Raw genomic sequence first — 19229 nt, forward strand, 5'->3', positions numbered from 1 at the left:
ATCTAGAAGGTTCTTCTCTCCAACATCCAATCCAATGTCTTATGCTAATATCTTGCTACAGGACAAAGACTCGTAAAAGTTTCCCTCTAAGGGGAAAACTCCTTATTGGCTCAGACATCTCAAGAGGGTGTGACATCTTCACCCTTTAAAATTACTGATCACAAGATCACAGTCTCTTCTCTCTTCCCTCTCTTTCCTGTACTGAAAATTCTGATGTGAAGATGATGTTAAGAAGCTAGAACCTTCTAAGGAACCCCAAGATTGTGCCAGGCTTTGGCCTAGGCCTTCCATTCACCAAAGATCCTCTGAATCCAACTGGTTCTCTTTCATCAAGACAATATTAGCAAAGATTCAACGGGAGCCTCCACAAATTGCATCAGGACAGTTTTAATTCAAATGGCCGAGACATGCAAGTATCAAACTTAGTCTCATTATTTGATACATTGAGTATCCTTACCCCTTTTAAAGAAGGGCCTGTTAAAACTAAACTGATGGTTTGCTCAAGGCTGTTGATCTGCTGAATTTCAAACAATGCTGTAACTTCGTGCTTCCTGTACTCTGCTTTAGCTCTCTCTTTTCCTTGGTAAACTATGCATGTATGTGTGTTAATGTTAGAGTAGTTTAGTCTAGTTAATGAAATCTTGTTCATGTCACACGTAAAGTTGTCCGTGTTTCATGCTCATATACTGGAGTCACTATTCATGCAGATTCTGGATACATGCTCTGAGAAGTACTGTACATAAGATTGTTATTTCCCAGAATTAATAAGCAATTAACACTTAATGTTCACTGGCCAAACAGGTTATTTGATTGTAATATTAATTTTATTACATTAAGTTAATTTTATTAACTGATCCAAATATTTATAGTTAATTATAATTATCTATGATTAATTATCATATTTATTTTGAGCTAATTTGCTACAAATGTTTCACACAAGCTTGGGGCATAGATCAAAACAATTAAACATTACAATAAAAAAATAATTATCTAACCATGGAACTGTTAATAATACTAACCAGCAAGAAAATAGATTTTTTTTTTTTTTTTTTAAAGACTTTATGAGCATACTGTCAGTTTTCTATGTTCTTGTAATTAATCTCTTGAGTTCAACTGTGAATAAAATGGGAATGATACCACCTATGTGGTGACAATTTCTCAAACCAATTAAGGACCTCACAACAGCCTGATGGAGCTGGTGTTACATCCTGTGGTGCAAAGCTGTTGAGGTTGCCACACGTAATAAAACAATCGAGGGAGACATGCTGAGAAGCGAGAAAGTAAATATCCTTGGTATTCTGTATCAATCTCAGTCTCAGCAAGAACCGAAGAGTTGTCTCTGTGATTACAGACATATGGTCCGCAAGGGCACTGTAAATTATAGCCATACTCATTCTTTCAGTTTAAATGGCAGCAGTATTTAAAAATCCTCACAGCATGCACTGAATATGCTCTATTAATTACAGAAAATTATGACTTAGTAGCATAATTGAATTGTTCTGTCTTATTTTACAGAATTAAAATTCAGTTGACTTCCACCTTTCCTATCTGTTTTGATAGTTTTTATATTTCAGTGAGGAGCTGAAATAGACAGCCACTGACAGATGAAAAAAAAAAAAGGTTAGCCATTGCTGATTTGCATAAGCAAGACAGTACTTACATGTCTCATTCTTTCAGTGAACAATTAATTTCTTCCTTTAATCAGGAATGTCATGGACAATAAGAGATTGGCATTCATTATTTACATTTGTTACAGAAAAAAACACCGTAAGCGTAAGCAGCGCACATTTTTTTTTTGGCGTGCATGTTAACCAAGGGGTGCATTCACACCGGCAGCAGGAGCAACACGTAGCATCAAGCAGTATCGTCACGTGAGCAGCAGTGAAGCAGGGGTTTCGGCGCCGAGTCAATTTTGGCTGCACTGCTTATGCTCAATTAAAGAGAAAGCACACTTTTGATCGACAAAATAAATATAATTTCACACAAAAAGTTTTCAAAATGCACAGAATGAGCATGTCTAAAAAATTATGAATAAAAAATATTTACAGAAGATTCCAACCCATTTAAACTTGTTTTTAGTTATTCAGTTTGGGTTAAAGGATGGTGTATTATAAAAAAAAACTTAAGTAAACTAGCTAGAAAATGTGATATATAAACATTCTTTTAGTTATTACACAGACAGGTATATGAGCTCTAGCACTACACAAATCAAACCCGACTTTGCTGTCTTGTACACGTGCATATGGCAGATAATGTAAAACACAAAGCTTACCTCATTCGTGTGCAGCAATGGATGACACGAGGCTTTTATTTATTTTTATTTTTTTATTTATTTTTGTACTTTTATATGCGAATAGCGCCACCTACAAAATTTCAATTAAGTGCCCTTCGCGCTATGTTTCACATACAGGTATGAAATTCTGTAGACACATGTAACAGCCCAATACAAGAAAGTCCCTGTGTGCAAAATCTGAAAACCCAACAGGAAGTGAGATATTTTGAATTTTCTTTGCAAAATTTTTGCTGTTTTTTTTTTTTTTTTTTTTTTTTCAGATGTTGTATTTTAATGAACTCCTCATAGATCTTTAATAAGATCAACATCATATTTGGTCAGTCTAATCTAAAGGCACTTTGCAACGTTAAATTGCGATGATCTAGAGATTTCGCTGAAGGGTGTGTCCGTGGTTGCCTGACAAAATTAGATGTTTCATCATGAAACAGGAAGTTGTTGTATCTTGGGCATACAATGTCCGATCTGCCTCAAACTTCAGATTTTATTAGAGTCCTGGAGTGAACACATCTACATGGCAATATTTAGTTACAGTCATAGCGCCACATGCAAGCAACAGGAATGTTTTACACTGTGATTAACTCCTCATAAAAATGTAACCAGATCAACATCATGGTCTGTCTAATCTTAAGGCCTTAGCGATGTTAAATTGTGAAGATCTTGAGTTTTCACTGAAGGGCGTGTCCGTAACAGCCTGACAAAGTCTGATCTTTCGCCATGAAAGAGGAAGCTGTTGTAAGTCAGGCATACAATGTCTGTTCTGCACCAAATTTCACATGTGTGATAAGAGTCCTAGCCTAAAGACATCTATATGCAAATATTCAGTCATAGCACCACCTGCTGGCAACAGGAAATGGCATGCTTTGCACTGTAATTCACTCCCAGAAACACATTTGTTTATGCAATGAATTACCATAGAAACACATTAAATCATGCAGCACTTGGCTAAGTGCTAATGTATGCGATTAACGAAAACTTCCAAACTTCACATATTTGATAATAATCCTGGCCTGAAGACATCAACATGGAAATATTCAGTCACATTCAAAGCGCCATCTGTTGGCAGCAGGAAGTATGGCACGTTGGAATGACTTTGCCATATTTCTCCTGTATTTACTCACTTACATGCATGTTGCCCACTGTTCACTGTTTTTACAGGGTGGCGGTAGCCCCAGGTGCGAGGGCCCATTCATTGCTGCTTGCAGCTTTAATTTTATTATTATTATTTTAACCCTTAAGCGCATCTTGATTGTACCGACGTTTTAGTCCTTTGGGGTCAGATTGACCCAGGGCCTAGCTTTACAGTGGTTCGACTCATACTTAAAGAGTAGAACTTTCTCTGTAAATATCGGGTCATTCACTTCACCCTCCGTGCCTATCCATTGCGGTGTTCCGCAGGGATCCATTTTTGGCCCTCTTTTATTCTCCGTCTACATGCTCCCTTTAAGTTCAATATTCCAGAAATATAACATAAATTATCACTGTTACGCTGACGACCTCCAACTATATCCTCCAATTAAACAAGGAAATGACTTTTCATTAGATCATCTCTTCTCATGCCTCAATGAAGTCAAGTCCTGGATGACAAATAACGCACTGAAACTGAATGAAAATAAAACCGAAGTGCTTCTACTGGGTCCTGCTGCTACCAACAACTCTATAAGTAACAACCTGCACAATCATGCAAAAAATCTTGGTGTCTATTTTGACCCTCTTTTCCAATTTGACAAGCACATAAATGCAGTTGTAAAAAGTAGCTTTAGATCCATAGCAAAAGTGAAACAGTTTCTTTCTAGGAAAGACCTTGAAATTGTGATCCATGCACTAATTTCTTCTCGATTGGACTATTGCAACTCTTTTTATGTTGGCCTACCTCAGTCTACACTGTCTCGGTTACAGATGGTTGAAAACTCGGCAGCCAGATTGCTGACAGGAACTAGAAAGAGGGACCATATCTCCCCTGTCCTTGCCTCACTATGTGTGTGTGTGTGTGTGTGTGTGTGTGTGTACACGTGTTTGATGGATTACATGTAACAAGTTGCACATGTGTCAACCAGCACCTGATGAGGGCATCAGCTCTGCTTATTTGCTTCCCAACGCTAATTTGCGCTGTTCTTGTTAGATTGCGTTGGTCATTATGTAAATGATTTGACTGCGTCTGTGTTGTGCGTCAGCAGTAGACTGTATGCAAAACTCGCCAGTCCCATCGCCGCATTTGTGGAATCTGGCTCTTAAAAGCCCACTGAAGAGTGTCGGAACACAAAGCATTATACAATGTGTTGATGTAATTTAAACTGAAACAGGAAGACAGGGCGATATTTTCCTTCTAATCTCTAACCGTTTCTCCTCGTTAATGTCCTTTATATTGCTTTAATACACAGCATTCTGTGGAGAATTCAAATGGGTCCGATACCTTTTGTGGTCTGAGTGGACTCGAGGATATGATCCGCTCTGTGCTCTCGTGTCTCTGGACCAGAGCAAACTGCTCGCGTTGCAGTTCATGTGACACTAACGTGAAAACGGACTTTATTATCATTCCCTATTCTCTATATAGTGCACTATGTGCCATTCACCATGTAGAAACTAGTAAATGTGTGAGCAAGTGACCGATTTCAGCTGCTGCTCCAGCATCTGTAAGAGGAGGTGGGACTTCAGTTTCTAGGGAGCATTTGATTGGACTGAAGATTTGATGAGAAACTGAAGTGTGATCTGATGAAAATCTGTGATCCATTTAGCAGAAGTGAAAACCTGTTTTGAATGCTTATATCTTCTAAATGCGAATTTTGTCATTGTTTTGGAACACACCACCTTATTCATAACATTAAGGCTAACATATTCATACTAAAAGCTAAAAAACTTCATTTCGGGGGGACTTTAATCAATCAGCTTTCTTTGAAATATTGCCTTCTTTTCTCCTATTAGTATTTTCATTTCAGTAGCCAATTTACATGAATTAATCTGTCATGAACCAACTACAGTTTTTCCAGATGATCAGGCTGCATGATGATACATTTACAGATTCATCCTAAATGAATTCCTCACCATGCCAGATATACACTTCCATCACTGAGGAAACAGAAAGGATAGACTACAATGTCTTTTCAGAGGCAAATTAAACAAGTCATATGGTTGAATTCACTTCCACTAAGTCTCTGCAACATCTCCCTTTTCAAATATCAACTAAAAACACACTGGTCCCATTTTATATTAGGTGTATTTAACTAATATATTCTAACATTTAAATTAATCATTTGATACAATGCACTTATTGTCACAGATCTGGTGTGTTCGAGTCACCACACAAGGAAGTGCAGATACAAAGTCTTTAATTAAACTCAGGAGATAACAGGAGAATCAAAACGCAGAAGATAACTGGAGAACCGAAGTAACATGAACACTCTAAATAAAGACAATACAGGACAATTAACTAACTCAAACTGAAGGCTTATATACATAGCAGACAAAGGGAGAAACTAACTAGACACACCTGAATTGAAGACACTAATTAATCAGTAACCAAGGAGACAAACAGGCAGGCACACAAGGAGAAATTAAACAACAAACTAGAAGATTAGCAAGAAGTGCAACACAGAAATCTGAATGAAAACAGAACATACATGCGACATTACCCTCCTTCTCCCGAAAGGCACGTCCTCACGCCATATAAGTCTACAGGGGTGGGAGTGTGGGCGCCCTGGAGGCTGACAAGCATAGTCTTTGGCAGGACAGGAAGCCTCCAGGGCAAATCTGGCAACTCAGAAGACCAAGGCGAATCCGGCAACTTAGGGCGCCATGGCGGCTCGGCCTTCGTGGCCTTGGCCCGGACCCCAGGCTCGGCCACGAGTATATAGGCCCCCCACAAAAAATTTATTTGGGAGGAGCGGGCTCGTGGGCTGGAGCTGAGTCTGGAGCAGGCTCGGGGACTGGAGCTGACTCAGAGACTGGAGCGGAGTCTGGAGCGGACTCGGGGACTGGAGCTGACTCTGGGATGGGAGCAGAGTCTGGAGCTGACTCAGGGACTGAAGCAGAGTCTGGAGCTGACTCGGGAACTGGAGAAGACACTGGAGCGGACTCAGGGGCTGGAGAAGACACTGGAGTCTGGTCAGGGATGGACTTTGGCTCTGACCAGAAGTTGATCAGCCATAAGTCCTCCATTAGCTCTGGAGAGGACTTAGGCATGGCGGCCATTTTGGCTCAGGGCTAATTTTCAGCGGCAAGGCAAGGCAATTTTATTTGTATAGCACATTTCATACACAAAGTAATTCTGGTAATTCAGAGTGCTTTACATAAAGAAGAAGAATAAAAATAGAACATAAGGAATAGAAATAACAGTAAAAACAGAGAATTTTGCTATCTGAATGGATGAGCTAGGAAGTCTTAGGGAGTTTTTTGTTGTTGTTGTTGTTGTCCGTCAGAGTGGATCTAAACGGATCTATCCATCAGAGCAGATCTGAATGGATCTTCCTCACACGACAGGACTGCTACCTGTTAAGGCACTTCAAACTGATAAACAAAGTTTCAATCTCCCCTTTTGCCAAGACACCTCAAACTGCACCACACAGCCCTAATCCCCCTTCCAGAGATATCTTATCTATGCAACGCAGTTCAAATTTCCCTTTTGGAAAGTGTCCTGACTGTAATCCAGAGATATCTTAACCATGCACTACAGCTCAAATTTCCCCATGGTTTGTCCCCTTATCCAAATTTACCAAATTTTAACCTAATCACAAATGCTTTCTTCCTAATTCTCCCAGCTCTTTCAACCAGACAGCAATATTTAAAATGCATTAAAAGTCAGAATAACAAAATGATACATAAAAGATATAAAATACATTAAAGGTCCCGTTTTTCGTGTTTTTTTAAGCTTTGATTGTGTTCATAGTGTGCAATATAACATGTGTTCATGTTTCGCGTGTAAAAAAACAGTATTTTTCACATAATTTACTTATCTGTATACCGCTGTTTCCACTGTCATAAAAACGTGCTGATGACTTCCTTGTTCTATGAAGTCCCTCCTTCAGAAATACGTAACGAGTTCTGATTGTGCCAGCGGTTCCTGTGTTGTGATTCGACAGCAGCTTAGCGAACCTTGCCCGGAAAGGTCACGCTTCTTACCATAACGTGGAGATGCACGCGCTCAGTGTTATTGTAAACATGTCTTTAATTTTACCCTATCAATTTGAGCCGGAATCAGACCCGGTGATTGGACTGCGGGATGAAAATAACAGCGTTTCGACGACATGGCAACAAACACACTCTACAAACGCAGCTCTTGTGTATTCCTGTGGGCGGAGGTTAGTCAAAAAACTGTTTTAGTGAAGTCATTAAAGAAGGAAGTAGAGGGATGTAGTCCAAACTGGCCGTTCGATGTAGGCGACTTCTGTTAAATAAAATATCTCGCTTGGCATTGAACTTTGAGCTTTAAAATTTTACAGATTTTATTTATATTCTAACAACAACATTACACACTAACTAAAGTTTGAAACATGGGATCACGAAGAACGGGACCTTTAAAAATGAAATAAAAACAGGAAAAGGAATTAAAAGAATAAAAAGATAATACGTATAAAATAAAATGCAAACAGTTCATCAGCAAATGCATAGGTAAAAAGATGTGTTTTGAGTCTGGATTTGAATGTGGCTACTGTTGGAGCACACCTGATCTCTTCTGGAAGCTGGTTCCAGCTGCGGCTGGCGTAACAGCTAAAAGCAGACTCTCCTTGCTTTGAGTGAACCCTTGGTATTTCTAAATGACTTGATCCTGATGATCTGAGTGATCTGTTAGGTTTATATTCTATGAGCATATCTGCAATGTATTGAGGTCCTAGATCATTGAGTGATTTATAAACAAGTAACAGTACTTTAAAAATCAATTCTAAATGCAAGTGGAAGCCAGTGCAAGGACCTGAGGACTGGTGTGATGTGTTCATGTTTTCTGGTTCTGCTCAGAATCCTGGCAGCAGCATTCTGTACGAGCTGCAGCTCTCTTATGGTCTTTTTGGGAAGGCCAGTGAGGAACCCATTACAATAATCCACCCTGCTGGTGATGAAAGCATGAACAAGTTTCTCTAAGTCTTGACTGGAGACAAAGCATCTAATTCTTGCAATATTTTTGAGATGATAATATGCTGATTTAGTTACTGTCTTTACATGGCTACTGAAACTCAGGTCTGACTCCAAAATCACACCAAGATTCCTGACTTGATTTTTAATTGTTTGACCCCTAGAGTGAAGGTACGTGTTCACTTTGAGAACTTCATCTTTGTTTCCAAGCGCAATGACATCAGTTTTGTCTTTGTTTAACTGAAGGAAGTTTAGGCACATCCAATTTTTAATTTCATCAATGCACTGGCACAGGGAGTCAATGGGGTTGTAGTCGTTAGGTGATAGGGCTAGGTAAATCTGGGTGTCATCTGCATAGCTGTGATATGCAATTTGGTTCTTTCTCATTATTTGGTTCAGTGGCAGCATATATAGGTTGAACAGGAGGGGTGCGAGTATTGAACCTTGAGGGACATGTCATGGATGTCCACTCAGACTTATGGTCACCGATACTCACATAATAACCTCTCCCTTCTAAATATGACCTGAACCATTTAAGGACCATCCCAGAAAGCCCAACCCAGTTTTCCAGCCTGTCAAGAAGTATGTTGTGATCGACAGTGTCAAATGCAGCACTGAGATCGAGAAGAACCAGCACTGATAATTTACCTGTATCTGTGTTTAGACGAATATCATTTATTATCTTTATGAGCACTTCATCCACTTTTGACGCACATCTTGGTCCTCCGCTCGACCAGGAACTCTGTGCAATCCGTATGGCCGTAAACATGGGCAGTCAATGTGCAACAAAGCTTCGTGGATTACACAAACGGTTTTATTCCAGGCCTGTAGTTTTGTGCTGTTGTTAAAACAACCAACCACTTTACCACTTCTAGGAGATCTGCTTCTAAACAGTTAAACACGCTTTTGAAAAAAGATGTGGGAAGTGTGTCAAGGGCGCAGGTTGATGTTTTAAGGTGCTGTACTGTTTCTTCCAAAATTTTACCATCAATTGCTTCGAAAACAGACATAATAGCTGCTTTCTGAGGTTGTGATCTGATCTGTTTTACCCCAGTGCAGCTCAAGGATGTGCTGATCGCCTTTCTGATATTATTAATTTTCTCAGAGAAGAAGGAAGCAAACTCACAGCATTTGCTGTCTGAGAGCATTTCACTGGGAATCTGACTTGGGGGGTTTGTTAGTCTCTCTACAGTAGCAAAAAGTGTGCAGGTGTTGTTTAAGTTTCTGTTTATAATATTTGAGAAGAAGGTCTGTCTAGCTTTGCCTAGATCCACATTGAAAGCATGAAGAATATCTTTATAGATGTTATAATGGATTTCGAGTTTTGTCTTTCGCCACATGCGCTCAGGTTTTCTGCATTGTCTTTTCATATTTTGCACTGCTGTTGAGTTTCTCCACGGTTCTTTTTGTCTGCCACTTTTCTTCCTGACTTTCACAGGAGCAATGTTATCAATAACGTTCTGTACTTTTGAGTTAAAAGAATCAAGGAGAAAATCAACAGTGTCTGCAGATATGCTTGGTGTTAAAGATATAGCCTTCATAAACAGTGCACTAGTATTCTCATTTAAGCATCGCTTTTTGACCAAGACAGATCTAGCTTCAACAGTTGGAGAGATCAATATATCAAAGAAAATACAGAAATGATCAGATAGCACTACATCCTTAATGACAATGGATGAAATGTTTAGACCCTTACTAATAATTAAATCTAGAGTTTGTCCACGATTGTGTGTAGGTCCATGTACATGTTGAGTCAGATCAAACGAGAAATCTGAATGAAAACAGAACATATATGTGACGCTTATAATGTAAATACATGTTTTTACATTGTACTTATATTACTATAATTACCTGCATCTGTAAATAATTACACTGCTGCCCCTTCCCTTCCTTTTTAAACCTAACCATACCACATCCCTAAACTTACCCATATCACACCTCAATAGCAGCACAAGTGTTTTGGGTTACACTTTATTTTAAGGTGTCTGTGCTACAGTGTAATTATTAGGGGTTGCACGACTACTGATTTCTGCTAGTCGATTTCTTATCAAAACAATACTCGAGTTACTCGACTACTGTGGTTCATTCTACTGTAAATGAAGACATTAAATAGTTCTCATCAATAAATGTTTATTAATTCATAGCCTAATACAACAATTATAAGTAAACTCTCAAAACATTATAATTATGACATATTTTAATTTTCATGTAACAGAGTAAAGCAAAATAAACCCACGGTAACCCGGCTTGCGTCAACAGACGATGATCATGTATCGACGATAGGCTCCAGAGATACTGTCAAAAGCATCAAATCTTGGCAATATTAAGAGGATTTGGCATTTCCAATCAATGTAGGCCTGTTACATTCTTCTAGTCTATTATTATTACTATTAGATTAGGCTACTTTTATTATTAAATTAATATTAATAAATTTGCCCAGCAATAATTTCATAGCGCATCACCACATAACTGACGCGCTATGAGGATAATAAAAGATTGGGCTATATCTTTGAAAATGTTTTAAACATTTTTTTAGGTCTATTATACAATAAATTATAGGCCTATAATTATAATTATTAAGTCTATAATATTTCCTAACACTGACTGCAGTCGTCAATGAAAATTAAGACTTCAAGCACCGACTTTAAAAATACAACCTGTTTAACGCGAAATACTATTATTCTCATTTGTTTCACTATATGTATGGCCACAAGAAAAATAATGGAATAAATTAAGACAGTTATATACCGTTATCAGCATATTATGTTGAAATTCGTCTCAGAGAATATGGTCCGTTAATGCAGCGTCAGACAGCACCACCACTTTTTCACTTTGAATACTGACCGAGCTTTCACCGGCTTAACTCTTGCTCAAAGTTTGCACGTTGTTTCTTGAGTGATATCCATTGGCTCCCCTTTTTGGTTTAAAACAGAAAGATTATTAAGAACAATATTGTGACGTATCGCTCTCTTTTTAAAGAAAAATTAATTTATGGTTGATGCACGCTCGAGTAGTTGATTGTTTCCGACAGCGCCGACTAGTGGTCTTGACTACTCTAGTCTATGCAAGCCCTAGTAATTATACATTTAAGTACTGAGTAATAATAATTTACTACATGTACTTACTATAGGGTTAGAGTTAGGATTGGGGTTTGGTTTAGGGTTAGCTTCATGTAATTATACATCATTTATAGTTGTTACACATTTTACTGTAGTAATAACTTATTACTACACTAAAATGTATAACAAGTTAAGGACACTGTAAAATAAAATATTACCATATATTGCAATACAGCATCAACACAATAAGTGCAGAATCTAGAGATATCAAAGAGTGCACATCAAGACATATCAGGCTTTGGGGATTCAAACTTTTGAAAGAGAGTCTCCTATATTAGCAGAGGGCATTAGACCTGCAGCGTAAAATGTCACTTTTTGATTTCATTGATTTCAACTTCTGATGGACCTGTCAGGGGGCTACTTGAAGAAGAAAGCCTGCAGAATTGGACTGTATAGGTTCCTAGGGATTTACCACTGCTTCATCATGGCTCCAGTGCCTCTGAGATCTCAGTGAAACCACTTACAAAAGCTGTCTTGATAAATTACACAAACATAGGGCCGAACGTAGCATACAGTAGGCAGCAGGCAACCTCCTACACTCTAAAAAATGCTGGGTTATTTGGCAACCTAGTGCTAGGTATATAGGACAGAATGCGTGTTGGGTTATATTCATTAACCCATTTGCTGGGTTGTTTTTTGGCATAGTGCTAGGTCCTACAACCTGAAATTGAAGGCTATTCGTTTTAAGTATATAACTCCATTGACTACATTCGCTCCGTTGATTACAATCAAAGCTGTAAATGTGGTATTCGTTTGATGGGTATGGTAAACAAAAATGTCTGACAGACGAGATGACACAAGGTGAAGCTTTTTTTTGTAACTTTGCAAACAAATATTTGCATTAGATTGTAATTTAATGAACTGGAACAGACATGTAGCCTAGCAAGTGTACACTGTAAAACTCAATAAGTTCAGAATACTCAAAACATTTGAGGAAACTTATTATCTCAAGACCTCTCTCATTAACAATCACATCACCAGCATCCCTTCATTCCCACAGTCCTCAGCCTCGAAGATAACTCATAACTCATCATAATGTTAATTACATACAGTTCATTTACATAAACATCACATTCAGATCTTGGTTAAATGTTAGATAGCAAATAATACATGCTATTAAGAGACTGTCATTATAGACAAATCCGGCGAAACGCGGAATTAAAGCAGCGCCGCCATTACTGTGTGCCTTGCTGCTAAGGAAGTAGCAGAAGTAGCGTGTTGGTCCCGTAGGCTGTAGCAGATGTTAGCTATATAGTTTTTTTAGTACCTATGCTGTCCAGTCATGCCGGGCAGAGCGTGTTGTGTGGTTGGTTGTTTTAACAACAGCACAAAACTACAGGCCTGGAATAAAACCGTTTGTGTAATCCACGAAGCTTTGTTGCACATTGACTGCCCATGTTTACGGCCATACGGATTGCACAGAGTTCCTGGTCGAGCGGAGGACCAAGATGTGCGTCAAAAGTTGATGAAACACATAACCGAGATGGCTCATCGCATGCCAGATGATTAATAAAATAATCTTGAATACCTATAAGAACATGTATTTTATTGCTACAACTGGTCGTGGCTAAGGCCATCCGTAAAAATATTTTGGTTTGCCGTAACAGCCAAAAAAAATAAAAAATGGTCGGTAGGTCGTAAAAAATGTAAAAAAAAATTTTTTTATTGCATCACATTAAGTGTATTGTGATTGTCAAAACATTTTAGTAACTAAGCTGAATTTTATTAGGTTTAGTGACATGTTACAATGTTTACATGGTAGGCTACAATTTCTGGTAAGCTACACTTTTTAATTATTTTTATTCAATTATTATTATTTAATTATTATTGTGATTTGATTTAATATTGACTCATTTGGATAAATATTAGCTAGGCTACACAAGGTAGGCATTAATTTTTCTCAAGAAAAAAACAACTCACCTAACTTAATGCTGTAAACATACAGAGAGCCCTATCAGCTGGCAGTATTATTTAAAAATAACAATTTAAATATAATGCATTTTTTATTATAATAACAACTTTATTTAATGATATAAGTAAAAATATAATAAAGATGTAATACAGTACACATATCAGCCAAAACAGGTTCTGTGTGAGGGGCTGCTAGCTGACAGCGTTCGGTCATTTCTGAGAGATTTACCTCAGACGAAGGTAAGTGTGAATACATAAATCCATTTTGAAAAACATGTTTACAAGAACATAACATTATACGTCGTTTGATGTTGTAATATTTTTTAATCTGTATTTCTAGCATGTCACATTTACAAGCACCAAACGGTATTTATTGTTTGAATTTCGTAATAAAATTGACAGAATCTGAGAGCTGAGATTTTTTTCTATCATAAGTAACCTGCTCTGTCTAGTCTGTCGGTCTCTGTGTCCTCTTTACTTCGCGATTTTTCTGTGCGTGAGAAAATGGATGTGTGGCGTGAGAGCGTGTGAAAAGCGTCAATTGCGTGTGTCTCACATTTTATTGCATTTGTATTAGCTGTTTGAAGAGTAAAAAAAAAATCTGTGGGTCTTAACGCAATTACAATCGGCAAGTCGGTCGGACTAAAAGGGGAAAAAATAATTAATTGGGTCGGTCCTAAATTGACAGGGTCGGTCGGGTTATGGCGAACAAGAATATTTTTAAGGATGGCCTAATAATTATTTGAAACTTAAGCTTGTGAACATATTAGCAAAACAGCTAGTAATGACAGCGTTCGGTTTTATTGTTGTCATCAATTAATACACTTCTTAATTACATTACATTACATTTTTACATTATTACATTATGTTGTCAATAAATTACCTTTATCGGTAAGTTTTGGCCACTGCCTGACATCATCTACCCATGTTCCCTTTCACCAGACATTTTCTTTAATGAGCAGGATGAACTTTAATTGAAATGTCATTAGAGGGCACCGGCAAGTGTCACACCGTCACACTTCGCAGGTATGCAGTAATGGCGGCAGGCAAGATGGCGGCGCCCATAGAGTTCGCGGCGGATTTGTGTATACTTACTTACATGTACTGTATATAATCAAACAACATACAGTATATATGGTCTTAAAAGATTGCAGCCCATCCTCAACCTGACCATACTCTTCACTCTACTCTACTCTTCACCACAGTGGTAACCATACAAAACTAACATAATAGAATCCCCTGTAAATCCCAACATAACACAACATTTAACACTAAATTAAGTCTCCCTATGTTAATCGTCTGCAAAAATGCACAAAATAACACTTAATTTTAACATGTATGTATATAGTCTGATGCAAAGCAAGCTGGGAATTAGAAATCTCAGTCATATTAAAACTCAATCATATTAAGTTCAGCTTACTACAATGAAATTTTGAGTTTACATAACTTTTCCTATTAACTCCCTGAGGTCTGAAAACGCGCCGGCGCGTTTTGCAGGATTTTTTTCACATTGCAGCAAAACAGACTTAAAATACTCCGTCATTTCTTGTCATAGAGACATAAGTAATATATCAATTGAAACTATAGAATATCTTCTTTTATTTGTGTACACTCAGAGTAAAAACACAATGTTGTGCTTTTTGTAAAATAAAGAAAACTAACATGATGCGTGATCTCTCCTCTCCCTCTGAACGAAGTCCAATCTGATAGTTCTCAGAAAATGAACTGTAACTTATGAATACTAATGACAAAAAAATGACACTTACGTCTAAAGAAACATTGAAATGTCAGGTTTTAAATCGTGCAAGTCAAATCAAAAACAAACATTCTGTGTTTATGTAATCTGTATGAAAAGAGAGCCATGTCAGAAGTCTGTGATTCAGCTCATTATCCGCTAATGCGGCCACGCCCACGGAGCCAGCGCTATTCAGACGCAAATTCAGAGGCAATACATGCATTCATCGTCTCAATCGTGTATTTATTGTCTTGAAAAGTGTTTATTTGGATGTTAAAGCAATGGTTAGCGATCTCTAGAAGACATGCCGTTAGTTCCTAGTTCCTTTTCTTCTTTATATGAATCTGTGGCCTGAAGGTGTACAGAAAGCGCCCTCCGGCTGCAAGTATGAATTAAAAACACCATTCCTGAACTGTCCTCTTCTTCTTTAGAATAATTTGTGGACTAAATGTGCACAGAGAGCGCCCTCCGGGTGCAAGTATGAATTAAAAACACAGTATCCAGCACTCATATTGATGACAATAAATATTACTTCTCAGTATAGAAAATTGACATAAATATATAAGAATCCATCAATATTTCTCCAAATGTGCATGCTTTTAAGCTAAAAGCCTATATGAAATGCCATAGAGGTAACATAATTGTTCAGACACTTTGCATCACAGAAATACATTTTATTTTAAAGAATATAATAGAATACCATTATTTTAAATTGTAATAATATTTCACAGTACTGCTGTTTATGATGAGCTGAGACATTATTACAGAGGTTTTTTTTCACAGCCTACCTGACTGAAAGGCCTGATTAATATGCAAGTCATTTCAGGTCATTATTATGTGATTCTTTTGTCTTCTCAGGCGTAAATGGCCCATTATTCATGCAGATTCACGCCTCCACGCATACTGTGTTTCTTGACAAAAAGTGTCTTACAAAAACTAAATCAATATATTGTTTTATATGAAGGAGTATGCAGCATAATTTTTACATAATTCTGAAGCAAAAACTCTAGTCTACAACCTCCAATACCCAAAAGTCTTGTGAACACATATTTAATATACTTTTTTTGGCCTTATTTCAGTGACTTAAGTTTTTTGTTTTTTCAATAACCACGCATAAACATTATTCCTTCAAAAATACAAACATGTACATACATGTTCCTCACATATTATTCTAGCCTAGTTTGTGCTGAATACAGTGTAATGGCACTTTTGTCATTTATATGTTTATGAACAACTGAAAAAAGCACAAATGTCAGGGCATGTCAAAACTTCTCCAAGCCCCAAATCAGCCTCAGACTCCAGAGGGTTAAGTACAATGAACTTTCATTATTATTTGAGTGAAACAAAATCATTTAATTTAATTTCACTGTTCGGTTTTACAGGCAACTTTATTACATCGGTAGTGGGGCTATAATCCTACAATACAGTGAAGCTGCAGTTTCAAGACAGCAGTTTTATGATACATTTCCAAGACCATCTACTCTATTTCTACTCCATCAGAGGTGAGCTGAGAAAATAATTTAGAATTGCAAGATAATAAACTCACATTTGCAAGGAAATTTGTGAGTTTATATCTCACAATTCTGACTTTTTTCTCACAATTTATATATCGCAATTCTGAGAAAAAAGTCAGAATTGTGATATAAAATGTTGCAATTATCTTTAGTAGTAAAATAGTTTTATTCTGTGGCGGAAACAAGCTTTCATAAAATGGCTTAGTTTTAGCTAAAAAATGCGATTTTTTTTTTTTTTTTTTTTTTGTAAAATTTTAGAAACAAAAGGCAGCTGAGAAATTGGCCTATGATTCTTCATATCATCTGGCTCTAATCACTTGATCAAAGAGTTAAACCAACGTTTGATCACTTCAGCAGAGGTGTTACCACTGCATGCTTAAAATCTTGAGGGCATGACCCCCAGATCAAACATTTGTTAATCAACTGCACAAAACTAAGGCCCAGTCCCCAATGCCACACTTCATATGGTCATTTGCGGTCTTGTGGAACTATAATGGCTGCACAGTGTGCCGCCCCTAAAATGGGTCATACCATTGCAATTACTGGGACAACCTGTCACTCACATGAGATCCATCAATAGCAAACCACAAACATCCATTCAATTCTTAATAGACAAAATCAACTCCCATTTTACATTTTTATTGTTCAAGAAGCTGTTTCCTTCGGATAGACATAGGGGAAGAAAAGTCAATAGGGACAATAGGGAAGAAAAGTCTATCACAAAGTTCACTAATAGGTTTTAATAAGGATGTATTTGTGCTTAAATTGCCAGTTCCTCTTTGATCTTTTCAAGTATCCAAATGGAAGTTATTTTTCTTTATTAAAGTTTATTAAATATATGACTTTACACCAGGGCTGCACGAAAAAAATGACATTGCAATATTTTGTTTTTCTGACAGGACCTAAAACGTTTTCAAATGATAAACTTTCATTGTATGATGGTAAAACTTTGCAGTTAAACAGAGAATCGCCTGCATTTTGAACCGTGGTGTCTGGTCCGTACAGAATAACGATCGCTATACTAGACATCGCACATCCTGTGATGTGACTATCGCGGATGCACACATCGCGATTTCGATGCTAAAACTATATATCGTGCAGCCCTACTTTACCCATTTGTCATTTGAGATCAGGGTTTCATTATGCACAAACAGAAGCAGGGTTAAGGCTTCAGGTGTGCTTTGTTTTGATGACCCGTATTGCTTTTAGAGGGTAAGGATAAGACACTCATTGCAATCTTTTTATGCTCATCCATCATAAGATCAGTAAACATGCTTGAAAGAATAATAATGTTCAATACAACTTTAAACCAAGCACAAGCTACAACACTGAAGCTTGTCTTCTTTTCATGTTTTAAGTTTGCAAAATCAAACTGTTTTGAAATCTGGCTAGTCTTTTATGGTGCTTTTTAAGTTTTATGAAACGTGAAAGCTCCAGTCCCCAATTCAATGTAATTGCATGAGAAAGAGTGAACAGAATATCTTTCAAAACATTTCCTTTTTGTGTTCCACAGAAGAAAGAAACTTTGGCACAACATGAGCGTGAGTAGGCTAAATGTTCACTTTTGAAACATATCCTCTAAAAGTGAACAAAATTGCTGTAAGTGTTTTCACAAAGACACCGATCGTCATGAACAGCTTGACCTTAGTTCAAAGTAAAACTAAACCTAAGATGGAATAAAAATTGGATTAATGGGTTGACTCACATCGCCTCTCATCTGTGTTGATCAGAGCTATTTGCGCACCATCAATTACTTCTACATTCATGGAAGGAAAGTGTTGTGTCTTATCAAAAGTAATTCATCCTCCGCATTTTCTAAGTATTTTGTCTGAATCAACAGTTGCCATGGAGTCACAAAAATGGCAACACCAGTAAGAAAGTGCTTTTGCATGGTCAAATGTTGTGATGCAAATTAATATAATATCTAAAATTAATTAATAAATATGTTGTTTTATAAATTCCAACTAATTAGCAGAGTACATGCTTTTCAAATTATTTGCATTTACATTAAACAAACAAAATTAAAAGTCATTAAACTAAAAAAGTTTTGCATGGTTAAATAAAATGCTATTTAGTTAAACCAACTCTCATATGTTTGTTGATAAAACACTACATTCTATTTGTTGAATTATTGAGCTATTAAAGTAATTAAAATGAACTAACTTTTCAACTCACCAGCCAAGTCCTCAGTACCAACTCAGTATACTCACAGTGAAAGGTTCAGTGAGTTGGTTGACTCAAATTGTTGATTCAAGACAGATATTTTATTAATCCTTCACAGGAAATGATATTTGTTAAAAAAAAAAAAAAAAAAAAAAAAAAAAAAAAGCAGCAGTCACATAATCCTTGCACACAGACAAACAATTATCTACCTACCAGACTACATAACTACAAACAAAGAACTTGCATTAAAACATACAATACAATCAAATATACAGTATGAGCTAAAAACATACTATTCCCAATAATATTAAAAACTAATACACAAACGAATAGCAAAATACTCTGCCCTGTACTGATAAAGCAAAAACATGAACAATGAAGTATAAATAAATATATAAGACAAAAAAAAAGAACAGTTACGTCTGATTAAAGAA

Source organism: Megalobrama amblycephala, linkage group LG4 (genome assembly GCF_018812025.1).
Source record: "Megalobrama amblycephala isolate DHTTF-2021 linkage group LG4, ASM1881202v1, whole genome shotgun sequence".
Classification (NCBI taxonomy): Eukaryota; Metazoa; Chordata; class Actinopteri; order Cypriniformes; family Xenocyprididae; genus Megalobrama; species Megalobrama amblycephala.